This window comes from Gambusia affinis, linkage group LG22 (genome assembly GCF_019740435.1).
Source record: "Gambusia affinis linkage group LG22, SWU_Gaff_1.0, whole genome shotgun sequence".
NCBI classification, from domain to species: Eukaryota; Metazoa; Chordata; class Actinopteri; order Cyprinodontiformes; family Poeciliidae; genus Gambusia; species Gambusia affinis.
In genome coordinates, this window is record NC_057889.1 from 18,578,661 (window position 1) to 18,591,439 (window position 12,779).

The window sequence follows — 12,779 nt, forward strand, 5'->3', positions numbered from 1 at the left end:
AAATCATTACTTTCCAAATATTGTCAAAACATACGTCCAATGTCTTACAGAAGTGTTCTCTTTGTGTTACAACAACAAATTTCTATACATTTTATTAAAGATTTTTCTTATGCCAGACTAACACAAAGTGGTGCATAATTAGGTAAAAGGAAATACTGACTGAATTTCAGTATTTTTTGTATTCATCTCTGCTTAAAATCCAGTAAACCTGTGTGTAGGAGTTGGGAAAAAGCACTAAACATTGTTATTTATATATATATATATATATATATATATATATATATATATATATATATATATATATATATATACATATATATATATATATAAATATATACAAGCTGTGGTTCCTCACTTCTTTGTTTTTTCTTTCTTTCAGCAGATGTAGAAGCAGATTTATAATGTTTTTATCCTCTCTATCCTTCCCCTCTTTTAATCGGCCACTCTCCCTTTTTAACTTTTTACCCCACCTCTCTTCCTTTTGCTTTAGTTTCCATTGCATTTAAAATTAATGCAATTTCCATTAAGCAGTCGGAGCAGTGTAAATCTTAATTTACACATTAAAAAATACAAAATGTCCGACCAGAACCTTTGTATTGGTGTGTTTCTGGTACGCCCATAAATCTGACGCACAAGGAACATCCACAAACACTGATTGGTGAGAAAGCCCACTGGGGGTTAATTTTTGGAAAACCATCTGATTGAATACTGGTAAAGCCTATTGTAGTATGTAAAAATCAATTAGCCTATCACAGCAACTATTCAAGCATCTCAATGCTAAACATGTTGCTGTAGTACAAAGCTAATATCCCCCAAAGCTAATGTTAGCATCTACAGTCCACATTTCTAAAGCTTTTTCAAAGATATTCCATGAGTGAAACACTTGAAAGCTAAATGGCTATAATAGCAATTTACACCAATATGATGGTTGAATAACATAAATAACCTAAATTATCAAGTGTCTATTTATTCATTAATTCAGCAGCTAGAAGCGTTTTTGAACTAAAAATGTTGCTTAATTTGTTGATATATAGTTTGTGCTTAAAATGCGAACCCTATTAGCAATAGCTGTAACGCTCCACTTGTGAAAGTAAATCTGTTGGGCTTCAACACATTAAACTGAAAAAAAAAATAATGAAACCAAAAGTTAAACTTTTTGGCCCATGTGCGAAATGTAGGGCAGGAAAACACTCTGAACACACCAGCCTCATGCTGCTATCTTCTCACAGGACGTTGGTCAGAGCTGATGGGAAGATGGATGGAGCTAAATCCAAGACAATACCCCAACAAATCCTGGAAAAGACTTGAGACAAACAAAACATCCCAATAAAACGTTTCGGTTTGTTGAAATGTGACAAAATGGGGAAACGTTTCAAGGCTATAAAGGCCATGTTTGAATTTATCCAAATAGATATTTACGAAAGCAGCTGGCGAGGACATAGGAAGATTGCATCAATAAACAGCATTCGGAGGTGAAGTGGAACTGGATGAGGCCGTACTCTGTCGCTAACAGCATAAAAGCCAGGCTAAATTCACTTCGTTTGACTGCTGCTTCCCTCTCCAGTCGAGAAGCATCCCCACATGATCGGGCGAGAGGTTTTTACATGAGCAAACTGTTATGCTGTTTGCTTCATTGGACCGGCAGCTTGATAAAAATGCACTCTCATAGTCAAACAACCTTGTGAATAAGGTTACCCTCCAATTGCCTCTGATTAAATCCATCAGTCGGGAAGCGCCAAGTCAAATAGCTTTTTAATGGCTGTATCATTCTGCATAAAGCCTCGCACGAGGAACCGGTCGGCCGGGTTGTGTGTTTTTACAAACCGAGGCTCGTCTTGGAGTGATCTCTTAATAAAAACAGGCCATCATCGCGGTTGTGCCTCCCAGAAACTGCAGGTGAGCTGCGTCGACCGCACTGCAAACAGAAGTCGAAGGCCGCATACATCAGGCCTCGACCGACGCGGAGCGGCTAAACTCGCGGGCCGACGTGAGCCTCGCGACCGAAACCCGCCTCACATCTGGTAAACATCTCACGCCGATCTGTCTGCAGCCTTTTTGAGTAATTATGGAAACAAGAGCACACAAACGCTGCCAACCGTGTGACCTCCCGGGAAAATATAAATAAAGGCCTCCTTTTTACTGCGTGTTTGAACTTTTGAATGATTAAAAAAATAAACCACCTTCACACTAACGCTGCAAACTCAAAATTGCAACTGGTAGTCGTTCATATTTATTGAGGGAAATGTAGGGAAGGAGTGGAGAGGAATGAGAAACGGATGCAAATGTCAACATAGGTGGTTGAAGATGTTTTCCAGAAGATTTTGCTGCCAGCTATTAGTCTGTGTTGTAAAGCTTTGTTGTGTTTTTAGCTCTTGAATCCGACACAGCTCTGAATTCTGGGGAAAATTAAAGACAAACGTCCTGGTCGCGTTACGTGAACCTTCGTAGCACCAATTTAGACCCGTTATGCTTTCATTCATTATGGCAAATATCCGACAAGGTTTCAGAAACATTATTTAGAAGATGTTGACACGACAACATCATGTTGTTGATGCAGATTTACAACAGATTCACATCATGTATGTGAATCTGTTGTACTTATGTTAGCCTGTGTGAACGGTAGCTTGTTCTGAGATAGCATGAGAACGCTCCCTAAGATCTTCTGCAGTCTTTCCATCATCTTGAACTGGTTGTCCTATTCTCCTCTGACATTAGCAAAAAATATCTTGTTCCCACAATTACTGCTCACTGGATATTTCCCATTTCCTTTGTGGAAGCTAACGTACACAGCAACAGAGTATAACACACGCTACTTTAGAAGATGTAGATCACCAAACTTCCTGGAGTGGATTCTGACTTTCTGGAAGTTTTCAAAGGACAGCAAAGAGAAAACCAAAATGTCTAATTAAAAAGGTTTTAAAGCAAACCTGCCGTTCTTATTCCCATTACAATACCAGTATAACAACAAAATAATAGCGAGATGTTTACACTCGAACATAAATAGGTGCTCTAGTTTTAACTTGGCAAAGGTCACCTCCCAGGGAAAGACTCAGTGTTTGTACACAGGTCTGATGAAACATGTTTGATGGATTATAGAGGAAATAGCGAGTGCATTATGGGATACCAAGTGACCCGGGAGCATATATTATATGAACATTTTGGTTAATGTGTCAAGACAAAATGTCAACGTTGAATTCAACATTAATTAAATAAGAGCAGCAACTTACTTTAATATCAGCAATAATGCTTTGACTTCCATCTAAAATATGTTGCGCATTATGCTGCAGCCTGAGAAAGTACTGATTTAGGCTCTTTTATGGTTAATAAGAGCTTAAAGCTACTTTATACTACTGATAAGAAAAAAAGACCACAATCAATATGACATGCAAATAAGAATAAGAACTACGGTGCTCTTTTTTTTTTTTTTTTTGAAATGCTGATTTAAAAAGCGAGAACGTTAACTCCTGGAGGTGCACCGTTAAAAAGTTGGAGCGGCTGAAAGGAGAGCGCCCAAGTGACAAATGAAGACTTCCCACATCAACCTGGCTTTGTTTGATGTCAGTGTCTGTGAAATGTGGACTGTCAAACGCTGCTCTGAAGGGCAGCTCTGCACCATGTACATCACCGTGGCGACACGCTTCCCCCCCACCCCCCCCCTACCCTCTCTTCCCTGACACCACTCCTCTCCTCTCCCCAGCATGTCCATGGCCATCCATCTGCACCAGTGGCTGCAAGCTGTGGCTTTCTCTGACAAGCAAGGCGAGCTCTTCTGAAAGGTGCTTTCTGGTGCAACGTAGGAGGTAGGGGACCAGAGGTTGAGAGAGCGGCACTTCTGTATGTTTATACGAGTGTGTGTATTGATTGGAAGTCAGAGGTGGCCCCTCCCTGCAGACCGGCAATTGCGGAAAAGGGAACTTGTTTGTTAGACCTCTGTGAAACAGTAGCTGCGTTTCTATTTCAAAAATGCGCAAATCGTTGTCTATATTCCGCAAATGTCCAAAAAACCCAACAACTAACTGTTTTGCAATTGCGTTGTTTCCATTAAGTAAGAAATGAAATTAAAGTCACGTGAAAGAGCCTAATAAGATAGATCATTATAAACCATAATACCGACGGATGTAAACGGTTACATGAGTTACATTCATGGTTGAGCCACGGTGTTAGACATCAACTATTGGCCAATCAGAGGAGATATTGGCGAGCAACAAAACGTTCCCCAAAATGTATGCGGCATTTTGGGAAAATTGCAGTTGCCGATTTTACATTAGCGTTTTGGATTCAACACTTTAAAATCACACGGAACTTTTTATGAACTGTGTAATGCTGTGACAGTTCTGGTGGAGCCAGCTGGAAATTGTCAGAATAAAACAAAAACAAGCCACCATCCTACCACTTCCTGTCGTCTTCTTCGACGTGGACGTTTTGTTCGTTTAACCCATCTGTCACTGTTTTCCTAGTATGGTTGTTGGGCTGCAGTCAGCGTCACCAAGGGTATTAATCAGGCTTGAAGGTCAGCGCTGTAAGAAAAAATTAAATAAAAAACAGGAAATGTCCAGACAGGAAATTACCAGGACGTTTTCAGTTAATTGTACAAACATTTCCCTCAACTCTGAAACGGATTTTTACACTGATTTAAATTTTTTCATGTTTACTTTTTTCTCATTTCTGCTAGTCCAAATCTGAAACTTTCCATATTTCTACAGCAAGTCTGCTGGCATTTTTACAAGCGTTTCTGTTATTGAAAATGCAAATGTTCTGTATTATTTACAGTATATCTCACAAACATTGACGTGAGCTAGAAAATACAGAAAAGAAACACCTGCTAAACGTTTTTTTGGGTTTTGGGTTCTTCCACGACTTTTTCATTGAAATCCAACAGTTTTTAACAATTTCCCTCTTCACTTTTGAAATGTCGATAACGTACACAAGTTTGGTTTAGATATTATTAAACAACAACAGGATTAAATCGACAATTATAGTGCTAAACCTAGGAATACATATGTGCAACACAGTCCACTTTTAATGGATTACACTTTCTTTAAATTCTCAGTTTTTAACCTTCGTGTGTAATGTATCCTGGTGGTGGGACTGGGTTTAGAGACTTGACCAACTTCCTGGTTTGGATCCCGAGAGCTGGACCGTTCCATGTTACTGTTTATGAGTCTGACTGAACTCTGGGTAATGCAGCAGGCCAAGGCCCCGCAGGTAAAACTTACCCTCCGGCCTGATTTGATTTGATTTGATCACAGATCCTCCCTTTCCTTTTCCAACTTTGCCAGGAGCGATTAACTCCAGACCAGCCCAGAGGTTCAGTAGACTCTACCGGCTCCCCTGGCAGGACCAGGCCCTCAAAGATCAGGCTTTCTAACAAGACTATTCTGGCAGACTCTCTTATTAAACCCACAGCTATGCTGCAGCAATTCAGTTGTGGTGGGTCTATTGACTCTGACTGGAAATCTACCAAAAGCTCATTTTCATGTTTCCTTCTGCCGAGTGCTACACGACTCTCGTCAGTAAAATGCATTGTGCAATGCACAACAAATAAAATGTGCATTGTGCTCAGTTATAATTCGAGCCACTGTCAACATTTTAATGGGGAAATGCCTGGAACAACATCTTTGGTTGTCCAGAAGTGGCAATAATATTTGTGTTTGGTCATAAACCAGACCCAACTCTCAGAACAAGTTCAATATTTACTTGCCTTATGCGCAGTAGAAACACATTTTTGTGATGAAAAATGAACTTTACTGTCAGCAAGAATGACACTTAAAAATAAAAATATAAAAATAGCAACATATCATCTACAAGTACCAATACCAAGACGAAAGTAATATACATTTTCGACAATAAATAGAGTGATTAAAAATAAAGGCAAAGCAGAATTCAGAAGCTGGTGCTAAATTTAATTAGCTTCACCTGAAAAATAAGAATTGGAAGGCTAGCCCATTAACACTAAACACACTGTTACCAAGGGAACCCTTGCTTATGAGAGCAACAAGTTAGAAGGGAACGTTATCTAAAATTAGCGCCTCATTTGCATATCAAAGTGATCATTAATGAGTGGGTGTAATCCACCTCTTTACAAACGCAGACGGGTATCAACGTAACAGACGATTAATTGTTAACAACTGAAGATCCCTTTAGCTGCCCAACAAGGTGCCCGATGTAAAACAACACCTGATAATTTACAACAATGATATAAAAGAACATTTTTGGTTCCAGTGCAAATGGAAATGAGTTAGTTCACAATGTAGCAGTTATACAGTCTTACGGCAGTGGGAAAAGAGAGTTCTTGAAACCAGCAGTCGTGCATTTCGCACTTCCTGCTGGGGGGGGATGTGAACAATCCATAATGCAAACGTTGGACATCTATGAAAATGATTCCTATTTTTATTGATTTATTTTTCTTACACTGTAGTTACATAAGGTTGCCTGGTTCTTGCTGTTGATCATTCAAGAAATAAGCAGGAAAAAATTGCCTTTTTTTATCTGACCATGAATCAAATTCGAATTTTGCATCCAGGGAATCAAAGTCAGGCCTGTTTGGCCCATTTGATCAGTGCTGTTAACCTTTCAAACACATTTAGATTTCAGTAAATGTTTTTATTGAGATGATTATATCAACTTTCGGCTTTCTATCACAATTGCATGTTCTTTAGGACTTTTCAGATACAATTTACTCAACGGGCGTAACACTCACATGAATATGCACCGACTGGCATTCGGGATTTTCCACAGTTTAGTTGCATCTCTATTGTTGATGTGTGCATGAACTGTGTATGGATTACAAGGATGAGAGTTAAGGCGCTGAAATGATCCCGTTGACGATTGTTCGTTCAAGAGCTTTTTCTTGAGTATTAAATGTACGTCCTGATAAATTTCCAGCATTTAAAGTCTTTATTAATCCTTTCACTGGTTGTGGTGTACTGTGGTGGCGTAGGGGATAGCACAACCCACATTTAGAGGCCTTGAGTCCTCGACGCGGCCGTCGCGGGTTCGATTCCCGGACCGACCAACATTTGCCGCATGTCTTCCCCCCTCTCCTTTCCTGTCAGCCTACTGTCATTTAAGGGACACTAGAGCCCACAAAAGAATGTTTAATCCTTTCACTGGTTACCTTTCCATTCCTCTGTGCTGGAATAATCTTTTTTTCTTTTCTTACAACAAGAAAGTAACAGAGGCCTCCAAGCCCAGGATCCTGGCGGATGGTGCGGGCCTGTGCCAGTGTCGGGCCGAATTACAAGGTGGGCCAAGGTGAGAGACAAACCACACACAGCTAATCTGGCGCGCCGTCGCTCCTCCTGGCACCTCTCTGAGGGCAGTGCCCGCCGAAGCGAGGTGCTGCTATGAAGACGAAAATTATTTTCGTCCTTCCGTGGTTCCCATCAGCGCAGACACGCCGATTACCTTCCAAAAGCGAACGCGGTCGCCTCCGTTCCTGATCCACCGAACAGATTCAACCGAGAAAAAGGGCGAAGCGTTCGTGTCGAAGATTTTTTACAGACTCCCAAATCCCTCAACGGTATAACTGTTTGGGAGGCTCGAGTAAAGGCAGAAGAGTCTTGTGAAAAACTTGAGATGGGGGACAGGGAGGCTGTAATGAGGTACCAAGGGGCCCTGTCAGATCGGAGACAAAAGCCCCTCCTTGGAGTCCTTCATGCTCTCGGGGGAAAGGTGCCAATTCCATCCTCTCTTCTTTGGGGGTTTGATGCCCTGAGTGGCTCTGTTCTGCTCTTAGCTGGTGATCAATATGTTCTATTCTGCTCTTTTCTGGTCAGCTTGTCACCAGGTCCGTGGGGAAATGTGAAGAAATGGCAGAGCTCCATGAAGCAGCTGTACAAGCGCAGACTCCGTCCTCATCCATCAGCTGCCTGCCTCTTCCACCCAATGTCTGTGTTCTCAAATATTGAACTATGGAAATCTTTATTTAACACAAGGAAACTAACCAGTGCAAAGACTGTCTAGGTACGGCGCCTCCTAAAAACATCCGCACCATTTAAATGTCTTGTTACATACTTCAGTATTTTTAAGGTGATTTTATGTGATCAACACAAGGATGGCTGTAAAGAGACAAAGCAGTAATAGATGTTTTAATTTACTATTTTGTTTTTTAGTAAATGAAAGAAGGGGATGTATGCAACCCCTTTTATGGGCATACCCCAAAAGAAAATTAATGCAACCAAATAACTGTACTCTTTAGTCTCACCTGAATACACTGCAAAAACACAGAATCTTACAAATTATTTTTGGTCTAGATCTGGTGGAAATATCTTACTACTTACAAGTAACTTAGTAAGTTACAAAGTTACTAGCTTGCATAAACAAGCTCGTATTTATGCCAGAAATACGAGCTTGTTTTAAGTCAGTATTTTCCAGGCATATAGTGGCAACTATGTTACTTTCAGTTCAAAAGCTGCATATATCAAATATGACTTAAAAGAAATCTGACTTGGTAATTTCACACCTCAAAATTGGGCCTCTGTCTCTTTAAAAACTCTTGCTCTTTTAAAAACTCCTCCTTCAGGAAGTCTTCACTACACCTCTCTTTTAATATTTCGCTAATGCTGAAAAAACACAATTTTGCAATTGCGGCGTTTCAGTTGAATAAGAAACCCAAATAAAATCTCATGAATACGTTTGTTCACACGATAAGTCATTTAAAAAAAACATACTGCCCAATCACCCCCACCAACTACTTCCTGTCTTCTTCTTTGCGGTATGTACTAGTGAAAAACCTGATTAACAACCGGTAACATCTGCAAAAAAAAAAGGTTTCCCTTGCAGTTTTGCTAAATAAACCAATTTTGATGCGGCCAAAAACAACCATCTCATCCCAGCGCCAAAATGTTTATCAAAAAATTCATTTGTTTAAGTTGGCGTTTTTCTATTAAGCAAATTTATTTTGGAAATGTCAATGGAAACACAACTAGTAGAAGTGCTGCTAGAGCCACTCCCTAAAAGTATTAAAACAAAGGTAATCCAACAAAGTGGGAACTGACTGCGGTATAGTTTGTTTTAAATAGATTGTTTCTATTATAGCTGATTTTTCAGTAACATACATTGAACATTAAGGTTTAGCACAAGGTATATCTTTAGAAAGACTCTTCTTAAAGTGAAGACAAGAATTACTCCTCATATGATTTTGATAAAATTGCAAGTTTAGAACACAAACTCTTTTTCTCCTCTAACTATAATATCTCTAATGTGGAGCTGTGGACTTTCCTTTGCTAATTATGACGTTTCACCGAAAAATTACAGCAGAAACAAAAAGTGACAGTACGACTCGCTCTGCCGTTCAGCGGCATTACGCCGCCTAAGTTGAACCAAATTGTGATCCGACGCAAGAAAATGAGCGATAATCGTCCTCAAAGACATCAGACTGTCACAGTGGAGTCGCAACATGACTGTGTGACACGCCGAGATAAGTGAAGCTCCCCGCCGCCCCCACCCAATGGGGCATTTTATTACACTTGCTGTGAAATAATTAGACGAAATGATTTAATGATGAATAGCGAGCGTATAGGGAGAAGATGAGGAAAAACGCAGGCATCCAAGGCGAAGTCCTTTGTGTTTCATTTTGGTATTTTTTTGCATGCAGATAGCATTTGATTCTGTCCATTTAGTTCACACCTGGCATCACAACACATCTCAGGTTGCTTTCGAGTGAAATCTGATCACTTTGCTTAACATGCGAAAATGCAGCAGCTGCAAAATAGAGTAGAGGTAAAAAGAGAGAAAACCCCCAGCATGCACTTGGCTGTACAGCTGGCAGAGAAGGTGTAGCGCTTTGCCTCTGCTGCAAACTTCACAACCTTGTCCCAGTTGTTTGGCACAGACAAATGAACTGGATCCCACGGTGTCGCAAGCTTTTTAGCAAAACCAGAAAAGTTGAGTAGGCAGTCCTTTAAACGAGGTCTGGGACACGTTGATTCAGGGTTCTCTCCTGGCGAGAGGTTCCAGCTTCCACTACAGCTTGGTCCGCAGCACAGAGGACTTCTCGCGCGTGTTGTCGTCGCTGACGGATACTCTCCGAATCCCACAGGTTATATTGTTTGTTTTGGAAAGCCTGAAACTGGGCGATGTGAAGTATGCCTCAGTCAAACGCTTGTTACCTCGGCGACAACACGGATCCCGTGAGGTCTTTGGCGGTTGAGGGGTGAGGAATTGTATTTGCCCCTTCTGAATAGCTCACATCATCAAACAGAATAATAATTAAAAAAAGAAATTAGTCAAATATGAGCCAAGTCAATTCACAAAAAGCATTTTTTAAATGATGATTTTATTGATTAACCCTAATAAGACCTCCAAACTCTGAAAAAATTGCTGTCCGCTTAACAGAAGATAACCCACAATTGCCTTTGTTCGTACCAATCAGATTAAAACCCAGACTCTGCTGTTTCCAGCAATACCAGAATCAACATGCTATGTGCAAAACGCACTGAACCAGCAGCCAAAGAAGACAAAAAACAGCTACGTAATTTCGTAGCTAATTTCAAGAAGCTAAAACCATAAATTCAGTCCTACCTTTTTTGTGTGTCACGTTCATAATCCATGTTGGATGTGTCAATCACCCAAATCAACCAATGGGCTGCAGAAAATCTCCCCTGTGGGTTTGGATTTCCGACTCAATGGTCAATGCTTTTAATACCAGAGCGCCCAGGACTGTGCTTTTTAGTAGCAATTCATTTTATATTGTCTAAAAAAAATCACTGTTATTAATTGCAAATAATATTAGCAAGATATAGGTTGGGGGGAAAAAAATAAATAAATGAGAGAGAAATTTGTGATTGCACTCATGGTGCCAAAATCTCAAAAATGGCACATTTTTATTTTGTATTTTTTTTCCGCTGTCTGCCATTTATTTTTGTTCTTTCTCAGTAATACAAATGTTGATTTTTATACCTCTAGTATACTCTGGAATATTAACTTTATTTTGATACCTGAACCATTCGAATACACCTTGTAGTTCCTGAGATATGTATGGAAAAGAGGCTCTGGTACTTTAGGATTTTATGGTAGAGAGGATAATTCATGATGTCCTTACTTTAAGCAATCCAGGTCTACCACAACAATGTTCGACTTTCGGTATGATGTTCATCTTCGGAATGTTTTACAGTTTTCTGGTCAGTCAACAGAATGCTGCTCTAAAGTCTTTAAGCTCAAGTTTTATTGTTTTTTTTTAGTAAATGTAAGACAACCCTTGCTGGGTTCACTTCGGAACGTTGCATACCGTATTTTCTTCCTCTATGGATAATGGTTCCTGTAGTCCCAAGGCCACAGGGTATTTTCACTCCTTATAGTCCGGTAGACGTTTTTTTTTTTTTCTTAGATTGGGGACCAAGATTATAATATTTGTTACGTTTTCAGTTGCACTGTGTCAAGTGCACCAAACCCTTTGTGCCACCTGTTCCCACCCCTTACCTGTGGTGGCGCTGCACCAAGAACCCCTAAATAAAACGACACAAAAACCTCTGAAGACGACGACACTGGCGTCAGATTTTAGCGTTGCAGGATTTTTTCTTTTGTCTTTAGACAACAAGCAGTTTCTCCCTCTAGTGCTAAACTAAAACCTTTGTTTTAGTCGTATTTACCCAGAATGCCCTGCACTATAGTCCGATTCTGGTCTCCAGCCTGCCTGGCGTTCACATATGCATTTGAACGGCACTAGAGTTCACTGAACCTACACCGAGGTTTTTAAACAGACCAGAGTTAATTTTTTTGTTCCGCATCAGAGTTGAACGTTAACACCTCCTCAAATGAACCAGACGTTCTGAGCAAACGAACTAGAGTTTAGCTAAAGCGGACTAAACCGGACTGGTGGGAAGGCATTCTTGGGAAAGGTTCTGCAGCCATATCCAGGGTGATAGATTTCATTGTTTTTCCTCACCTGTTAAATTTCTTCAGATTGATGCATGAAATGTCGCTTTTTGAGTTTCTTTAGGTAGGTCAGGGTTTGGCTATTAAAATTGAAATAAAAAATCTCGGTCAAATTAATCACCGTCAATTCAATATTTAATCAGGCGAAGGGTTGCAAGTTCGTATTGAACCATAATGTCTTAGATTAACTTTGTTCCTTTCAAGAAATCTGATTTGAAGCATTTATTTGCGATAAAAGGAAATGAAAGAAAGAAAATCCCAAACGGATAACATACTTTACACAGCACTGGAAAACTTCCTTGGTGGAACTTGAGCCCAAAACAGAATAGAAACCCCCCACCAAGCTGACAATTACATTATAAGAAGGAGATAGTTCATGTGTGATACCTCAATCCTCTCTGGGGTTGACCCACAAATGAAATGGCAGCTTGGATACAAAAACCCATCCGCCTTTCTAAGAATAACCCAGAAACACGGACGTACCACAGATGGAATGAACAGCAAAGCCCTAAACATATGGACGTCAGGAGTTATCTGGTCATATAACTCAAAAATAAATCCCATAAATGCCAGCTACAGTCGAAGGTTCATCCTCTGTGGTATTCCATGGCATCATCCAATGTGGGCTGAAGCGATGGACCAAGAGAGCGACATCGACCGACACCGCTAACATGGAGCAAAATCAATTAATGGCTTTACCGCGAGTGGTGGTTTTGTCATCAGGTATTTACAGAGTTTTCAGATTATTGAATTTTATTTCATGTTTTTCCCCAGACAGTATCACATTTTTTAAACATGAAAAACAGACTCGTGCATTTCGTGAGGCGTGCACCAAACTAAACTTGATTGGGCAGAAACCTGCGCCGCCAAATTGATGAATAAGATGCACCTGCCTGTGTCTT

The 12,779-nt window shown here is 40.2% G+C and overlaps 1 long non-coding RNA gene across 1 annotated transcript in view; it reads right to left on the reverse strand.

Annotated features, from left to right (window-relative positions):
- LOC122825337 overlaps positions 1-12,779 on the reverse strand; it is a 158,023-nt gene that overhangs the window by 37,681 nt on the left and 107,563 nt on the right. The window contains exon 3 of the long non-coding RNA XR_006369618.1: positions 4,391-4,517. This is a non-coding gene — a long non-coding RNA (uncharacterized LOC122825337). The remainder of the gene's footprint in view (positions 1-4,390; positions 4,518-12,779) is intronic.